This window comes from Sturnira hondurensis, unplaced genomic scaffold, assembly GCF_014824575.4.
Source record: "Sturnira hondurensis isolate 20B ecotype Veracruz unplaced genomic scaffold, ASM1482457v3 Scaffold0011253, whole genome shotgun sequence".
Classification (NCBI taxonomy): Eukaryota; Metazoa; Chordata; class Mammalia; order Chiroptera; family Phyllostomidae; genus Sturnira; species Sturnira hondurensis.
The window spans coordinates 4,221,321-4,229,934 of NW_028083884.1; positions in this window are offsets into that span (position 1 = coordinate 4,221,321).

The window sequence follows — 8,614 nt, forward strand, 5'->3', positions numbered from 1 at the left end:
CTTTTTATAAGGCTCAGAGAACAGCTGGGATTTTTCCGGTTCTTGTGAAGCCCTGGAGAGTGACCCCAGCACGTCCCAGAAAGGAAATCAAGGGATAGATCCTTCACCCACCTGGGCCGGAGGGGTCCAGCCCATGTCATCTCTTGCTGGTCCCTCAGAAATGAACCACATGGGAGGGGTAGCTGGCTGGTCCCCCCTCCAAAACCACCGAGTTCGTGGGTGTCTACTCTGGGCTCAAGGTCACTGAGATCTTTGCCCGTGAAATTAAGGGGAGCGGCGACCAAAAAGGCCCCTGGAAATGTGTCTCCTCATGGCCCCACTCTTGGGGTAACATCACACATCCAAATTTAAGTCACCGACGAAGTCACTTGGCACCAACCTTAAAAAAACAACTTGAACTGTAAAACACTAACAACAAACCACCACCCAGTGACAGAGGGAACAGAACTGAATAAAGGCAATTTAAAACACTGTTTAATAGTACCTAATTCTTCTGCAGCTTCAAGATTGAGATCACCAGCTCCACGGTGCAAATCTGTAATTCCTTTTGTGGAAGGCGTTCTGCATCACAGTCCTTAATCTTTATCCTTTCTGTTTCTCCCCAGCCTGTAATTTCTAGAGCGTCGTTCTGTCGGGGGAGGTAGAGAGGTGATTTTGCTGCACAGCAAATTATCATTATTAACACAAGCGGCATCCTTAATGAGATCATTCTTGCCACTGAAAACAATTCCATTACCTGATCAGACAAAACTTCCCGGGTCGGGAAGGGCTGAAAAATCAGAGGGTGTGGACTTGAATGCTTGCCTTTGCTATCAGGGCCTCTTGTGGGGGAGTCTGACTTCCACGGCGGATGTGGGGAGGGGATGCACGGCTGTCCTTCCTGTCCTCGCTCCCATGCAGGAGGGGTGACAGGCTGGTTCCACCCAGGCTCTCAGTCTCAGCTCTCGTGTGAGGCCAGCACCAGCTGTGAAGCCTGTGGCCAGGAGACAGATTCCTGAGTTCAGATCTCAGCGCTTGCTTTTGCATGGCTGTGTGCCTCTGGACGCTTTCCTTAATTTCTCTGAGCCTCAGATTTTAGTTTGTTAAAAGAAGACGACAAAAGAGCCTACCCAGGAGTGAGGGTAGGAAGATCAAGAGATTGGGCAGGTAAATCTAGCCCCTGCAAGCTCAGTAAATTTTATTACCAATTACCATTGGGGTAAAGAGACCCGGAAAGATTGCTGTAGCGGACCTGGGCTGGGGTGGGGACTGTTAGCAGAGACGGGTTCAGAACCTGGGGCTCCTGGCCCCTAACAAAGTGCACGTTGCACCCCCGATCTTTTCTCCCCAGGACTCCACCCCCATCGTGAGGCAGGCAGAGCAGGTTCGATTGGCAAACCATAAAAACGGCAGTTTGCTAGTGTCAGCCTCTGGCCTAAGCCCTTACCTGGAATGGTTTATATATAATTAGTATAAATATTTGAACTTTGCAGGTGAGCAAACCGAGGCACATAGAGGTTAAGTAATTTGTTCAGGGCTGCACGGGCCATAGGTAGCAAAGCCAGGATTTGAACCCGGGCAGTCGGAGGCCAGAATCTGCACTCTTAACCAGCACACTACCCTGCCATGACCCACGGACCTCCTCTGTGGTCACTGCAGCAGGAACACAAACCACTCCAAAATCAGTCACGGTTTCAACGTCGCGCCGATTCAAGGAAGAAAAGAGATGAGAGAACAAAGGGGAAACACCAAAGCACAAGGAATGCGACAAAGCCAGCGTAAGGCCGTCCACTGGGCCTTGGGGTTCGTCCCACGGGTTTGTGCCGCGCACTTGCCGAGCCATCCTGCTGTGAGGTGGGCATTCCAAGCCTTACTACACCCCCCTCCTGAGGTCGTCTGGGAGGATTAAACGGGGCAACTCGCACAAAGAGGCTGGCTCAGCATTTTGCTAACAAAAAACTCACAGGCCTTCTGCTTCCTTGTGAGCACAGCTAACAGCATGAGAAAGGAACAATAAAAAGGTACAAAGTATCTCCCACCCCCGCCCCCCCCAGCACCCCCTACCCCTGGGAAAAGGTAAAAAGTAAGACTCAAGACTGAACCCCTACACCTCTCTGCCCTGCCCCTCAGCCTCGCTCACCAATCAGACCCCAACCCAACCCCAGAATTTCAAGAGTTGGGGTCTTGATGTCCTCTTTCCTGGAAGGCCTATGGGTTCCCTGCCCAAATTACTCTCTCTTCGCTAAATGTCCAAAGATTCCCCTGGTGCCTGGCCTGGAGGGAGCATTCTACAAGTGTGAGCTGTCCCTGGGGAAGGTGGAGCCCCCATCTGTCTCCTTGACAGCTGACTGGCCTGCGTTTGAGGGAAGAGTGGGATACACTGGTCTTCAAAAGTCAGAAAAAATACAGGTGGCCCCCGAGAGGAGGCTGTACGTTCCCATGACGATAGTTAGATGCAAACAGGGTTTGTCTGGATTCTCCAAAGGCTGAGAGGCAGTGTCCTCCCCATCCTTCCTGACCAGCCTGGGGCACCACCGGGAAGGGGCACCACCGGGAAGGGGCACCAGGCATTCTGTGGCCTAGAGGAGCCGGGCACCCAGGTCCTACTGGCCTTGTTTCTGGTATGCGCTCCTGTGAGCACCACACCCAGGGCACCTCTCCCCAGGCCTCTCCATCCACCTGTGTCACTCCCTGCCCCACAGTCCCAGACCCCAGGGCCCAGTGATCTAAAATCATTTATGTGCTTAAATGAGACCCACTTTGGGGAGTGATTCAACTATGTTTAAACCTGTTTGTCTAAGGACATTTCTGACAAAATTCGTGTACACGTGTATCATGCCTGCAGCTTTGCGAGTGTTGGGATGGCTTTCATTGTCCCCTTTCCCTCACTTTATCTGCTTGTAAACATTTTGAGGGCCTTCTGGCAATGTGTCTAGAGAGGCTTTTTATTAGATTTATTGTGGTAGATGCAGCTGGATGAGTGTCACTCCAGGCCCCTGCTCTGCGAGTGACAACCCTTTCGCTAGAACATCAGTTAGGAGGGCTCCACCTTCTAAATCAGGGTTGGGAACTTTTTCTGCAAAGAGCCAGGTAGCAAATATTTCAGGCTTTGTGGCCCAGATGGTCTCGGTGGCAGCTACTCAATTCTCCAGGTTTCCCAGGAAAGCAGCCATGGACAATATGGAAAGGAATGAGTATGGCTGTGTCCCAATAAAACCTTATTTATGGGTGCTGAAATTTTAATTTCATACCATTTTCATGGATCCTAAAATACTGCTTTTACTATTTTTCAAGAACCAGTTAAAAATGTGAAAGCCGTGCCTAGCCAGAGGGCTGCCCAAACCAGGAAGCCCACTGGACCTAAATGCACCAATCTGCACCAAATCACACATGAGCCCAAGGCAATGAAGCTAGCAGCTACTATCTGGTCGTAACTGACTTTGTAAGCAGTAGGAGTCGAGCAGGTGCCTTCTTGAAAGACACCCCTTTGGAGGGGCTGCGAAACAGAACCCCCAGGCGCCCAGGACACGGAGCCCGCAGTCCAAACCCAGGGCTGAGAGAGAGGGACAGGGGTGACGTTGAGCTCAGCCTGGTGGAGAAAAAGCCTGCAATTGCTCAAGAGAAAAGGTAGAAACAAAAGCTTGGTAGAGGCTTTTCACGCCCTGCATTGGAGTTGAAATCTAATTTAGATGAAAATAGGCACATAGAAATGAAAGGTGCGTGGAGGCCCTAGTCCTTCTGCCGCGCGCCCCATCACGATAGCTTTACCAAATCGATTCCCTCGGCTTGAAAAGAAAGATGCTTTTTGAAATTTGATTTTGTTGTTTTACAAATTGTTTTAGCTTTGCCAATGGTACAAACTCCGCTTCTGATCTGCCTCCAACAAAAACAGAGCATTAAAGTGCTTAAGATTCAATCAAAGGCTTGCTGTGAGCGGCACCATATTACAATAACAGAAAAATCAATTCGATTTTTATTTTGAACACGATTTGTCATAAATAGCATTCTAATAGATAACGCTGATTATATGGTAGCAGATGTAATTTATATATACCGAGCGCTACACCTTTGTCAGAGTCATCATTAAGGAATTGGACACGAATGCAGGAGAATAATAAATGTCAACTGAAATGTACGCCAGCGAGATGCAAATGGGCGGCCAAAGTGGGGGATGCGGGCACATGCTGTACTTATAAGTGATAACATGCCGTCCGAAGGAGCTTGCGATTTTAACTGGAGCTCTTTTTAGGTTGTCATTTAAAATATCTCATATTCCTGAAGGTCAGGAATAAACGGCACTATTAGCATTTCAAGCCAGTAAAAGGAAACGTAATTTGTTGTTCATTTAACATAGCGTTTTATGGAATGGCTTTGTAAAGTGTTCATTATTTGTTCCCCATGGGAGGCCGAGGAGGCAGGGTAGAGGCGTCTGGTTTTCAACCCAGGGCTTTGGGTCACGCCCACGTTGCTGCTAATGTCCTGACTCTGTGAGATACTGTGGAATTACGTGGTTTGCACGTGGGCAGGGAGAATGCTAAGATGTGAGGCTGTCCACAAACGTGGAGGCCCAGCTGACTCCAGCCAGGGGCTGCTCGGGTCCTGAGTGGTGCCACTGGGTATAGAAAAGACAGCATGACAAGGGGCAAGGCTGGCAGAGACTGAAGATGAAGGTCTGTGGTGAAGGGTCTGACACAGGTCCCCAAGAGAAGGAGGGAGGCTCTTGCCGTGTGTCCGGGAACACTGGCCAATAAATCAGGTTTGAATCCAAATACAGACATGAGAGCATCTTGGTGTCAGAGGTACTCAGTCACCTTCCTCCGGCAATCCTTCCCACCAGCCACAGGTCCTGAATCCAGGGCAGGGTGAACCTCTAGCTCTTGCCTTTTCCTCTTAAATTTGTGCAAACAACTAACACACCATAAAAATAACGTTGACAAACCCCACTGTATCCCACAGATGTTTTTGTAATGAAAAATATAAAACGCCCCTGATAAAGGGTTCTACATGTCTATGTCCTGATGTTTTATACCACATATGCAGCGAGTTGGAGTATTTCATGAATAAAAATGCATGCAGATGGTATCTTCTGACTCTTGCTTTTCTCCTGAACAGGACACTTGGGGGATTTGCTCACACCAGGGACCTTTGGTCATGTTTTTTTCATCGCTGAAGTTACATTTCGGACAATCCAAAGGGTGTGAATGTCATGTTGCTGTTTTTTGCATATATTCCCCCGATTACTAGAGAAGGTGAATCTCTAACATTCATTATTCACTTTTCTCTTTGTGCCTTGCCTGCCCACGTCCCGTTGCCCATTTTTCTATAAGGCTATTCTTTCTTTTACGTGCTTTGAGCACTAATCCTTGGTCAAGTCGACTTCAAGCACCTTCTCTGAGACTGCACTCGTCTCTAATCATGGTTGCCAGTGACTCTGTTACTTTGGCCCGTCTGTCCTTCCTGCTTTACGTCGGGGCCCTGTGACATTTCCCAGACACTGCACTAAGTGCTTTGCAGGTTTTATCTGATTTAATCAGCACAGCCTCCCTTATTCTGGGGTAGGTGAGGTTGGAGAAGTGAAGTGGCCAGCCCTGGTAATACCAGCAGAAAGAGAGGACGCTGGGACTCAAGGCCAGCCTTGCCCCCCGTGGAGCCCTTCAGCACATAATGGAAATTAGTAAGAGTTAAGATTAGAAAGTGTCATTTAGTGGCCAAGACGGAGGCGTAGGTGGAAACACTGTGCCTCCTCGCACAACCAAGTTTAAAGACAACAAAGTTTTAGTCACAAAAGTGCAACCAAAAAAAAAAAACCAGAAAATTGAACTGTATGAAAGTCCAACAACAACAAACCATTCAGTCAGACCAGTAAGCGGGGCGAAATCAGCGGCAGGCGGAGCAGGTTAGGCAGGAAGGATCCGCTGGGCCGACCCAGGCGTGCAGGTGGCGGTTGACGGATCCCAGGTGTGGGGTTGCAACGGGCGAACCCGGTGAGGGAGTAAGGCAGCTGGCTGACCACGGTCACACATTCGAGCGCACATAAACCAGGCGAAGGAGCGAGCAGTGAGACAGACCGCGCAAACTAGGGCCCCAGCGACAGGAATTAAAGCCTAAAAGCACCAACTGGAAAAACTTTTGGGGTCAAGGTGTGGGGAGAAGCTCCCAGGCTCACAGAGAGTTTGTTGGAGAGACCCACAGGGTCCTGGAGGGTGCACAGGCCCACACTCCCGAGAGCTGGCACCAGAGGAGCCCGGTTTGCTTGCAGGAAGCAGCAGAGGGAACTGAAATCCGAGAGAGAACGGAACTAACGCCATTGCCCCTCTCTGACCCCGCCCCCCCACACAGCATCACAACTCAGCGACTGGTGAACATCTAAGGCTCCGCCCCTCATATGTAACAGGTGCGAACAGATCAAAACATTATGGCTCAAGAAGAACAGCTCAAAGCCCCAGAGCCAATACTTCTAAGCGACCAAGAGATGGCCAACCTTTCAGATGCACAGTTCAAAATACTGGTGATCAGGATGCTCACAGAATTAGTTGATTTTAGTCACAAATTAGAGGAACAAATGAAGGCTAAACTAATTGAAATGAAGGGAAATGCACAGGAAACCGATAGTGATGGAAAGGAAACTGGGCCTCAAATCAAGGGAGTGGACCAGAAGGAAGAAAAAGATGACCAAACAGAAAAGAATGAAGAAACAAGAATTCAAAAAATAAGGAGAGGCTTTGGAACCTCCAGGACATCTTTAAACATTCCAACATCCTAATTATAGGGGCATCAGAAGGGTAAGAGGAAGAGCAACAAGTGGAAAATTTATTTGAACAAATAATAAAGGAGAACTTCCCCAGTCTGGCAAAGGAAATAGATTTCTAGGAAATCCAGGAAGCTCAGAGAGTCCCAAAGAAGGTGGACCCAAGAAGGAACACATCAAGGCACATCATAATTACATTAGCCAAGACTGAAATGAAGGAGAGGATCCTAGAAGCAGCAAGAGATAAGGGGACAGTCACCTACAAAGGAGTACCCATCAGACTGTCCCCTGACTTCTCAAAAGAGACCTTACAGGCAAGAAGGGGGCTGGAAAGAAGTATTCCACATCATGAAATCCAAAGACCTACAACCAAGATTTCTTTATCCAGCAAAGCTTTCATTTAGAATGGAAGGGCAGATAAAGTGCTTCTCAGATAAGGTCAAATTCAAGGAGTTGATCATCACCAAGCCCTTATTATATGAAATGTTAAAGGGACTTATCTAAGAAAAAGAAGATAAAAAAATTGAACAGTGAAAGGACAGCAAACTCACAGTTATTAACAACCACACCTAAAACAAAAGCAAACTAAGAGGACAGCTAGATCAGGAGTGGAACCATAGAAATGGAGATCACATGGAGGGTTAGCAACAGGGGAGTAGGAGGAGAAGGGGGGAGAAGGTACAGAGAATAAGTAGCATAGACAGTTGGTAGAAAATAGACAGGGGGAGGGCAAGAATAGTAGGGGAAATATAGAATCTAAAGAACTTGAGACATGTGGACATAAACTAAAGTGGGGAATGGTGGGGGAGGGGGTGAACTGGATGGAGGGGAATGAAGGGGGGAAATAGGACAACTGTAATGGCACAATCAATAAAATACATTTTTTTAAAAAATAAAGTGTCACTTAAACTCTTAGAAAGAAACACACATGTTGGTTCTCAACCCTGACTGTACACCTCCCATAGATTTCTTAAAAATACTGGTGCTGGGCCCTGCCCCACCTCCCCCGACAAAATTCTGACTGGTCCAGGGTACAGCCTGGACATGGGCGTTTCTTTGAAAGCTGGGCCCCGCTCGATGCTATTAGGCAGCTAGGGCTGAGAACCTCCATTCTATAATAGGCAGTTTTATTGAGATCTAGGAAGTCTTGGAATTCTCAGATGAGGACCTATTCACTGCACCAGGCCAAGATTTTAAATGCCCACACAGCACTTTAGGAAAAAGAATTTTGGAAAACACGAGACAAAAAGGAAAATGAAAGAAAAATCCCAAGGTCCTGAGCTCCAGCTCTTCATTCTGCTAGGAAGGAGAGGCACCCTGGGAAGGAAGGGGAGCTCCTCCTGCCCTCGTTCTCGGAATCTCAGTGGGCGAGTCATCCCCGCCCCCGCCCTCACCCGGCACCAGCCACAGCTGTCACAGCACCTTTCACCGAATTGCTAAATGGAGCCATTTCTGGATTCTAGGAATTAAACAGGGAATGCTCCCACCCCTGCCCAGCAGGCAAACCCTCCTCCACCATCCTCCAGCCCTGAAAGTGACTCTCTCTACCTGGCCCCAGCCTACTTACTCACTGGGCCCCCAGGAACGAGGGGGCAGGCTGGCCGGGGTTCATGGGAAGCCATGCTTGGGCGGAGGCCAGGCTAGGTGGCCCGCATTCCACATGTACCCTAAAAGGACATTCGATGCATGTGTATTTGCACTAGGAAAGTGCGGGAGACCACTTCTGCGCCCATCAGCAGGGACGAGCGCAGCCTCTGCACTCTGCAGAGCCCTCTGAAGAAAGAAGAAGCTCTCTCTGTATGACTAGAGGATAGTATCCAGTTTGCTGATAGTGTGAAAAGAGGGCTGAGGATGGTGCGTGTTGCGGGCTACCGCTTGTTTAAAAAG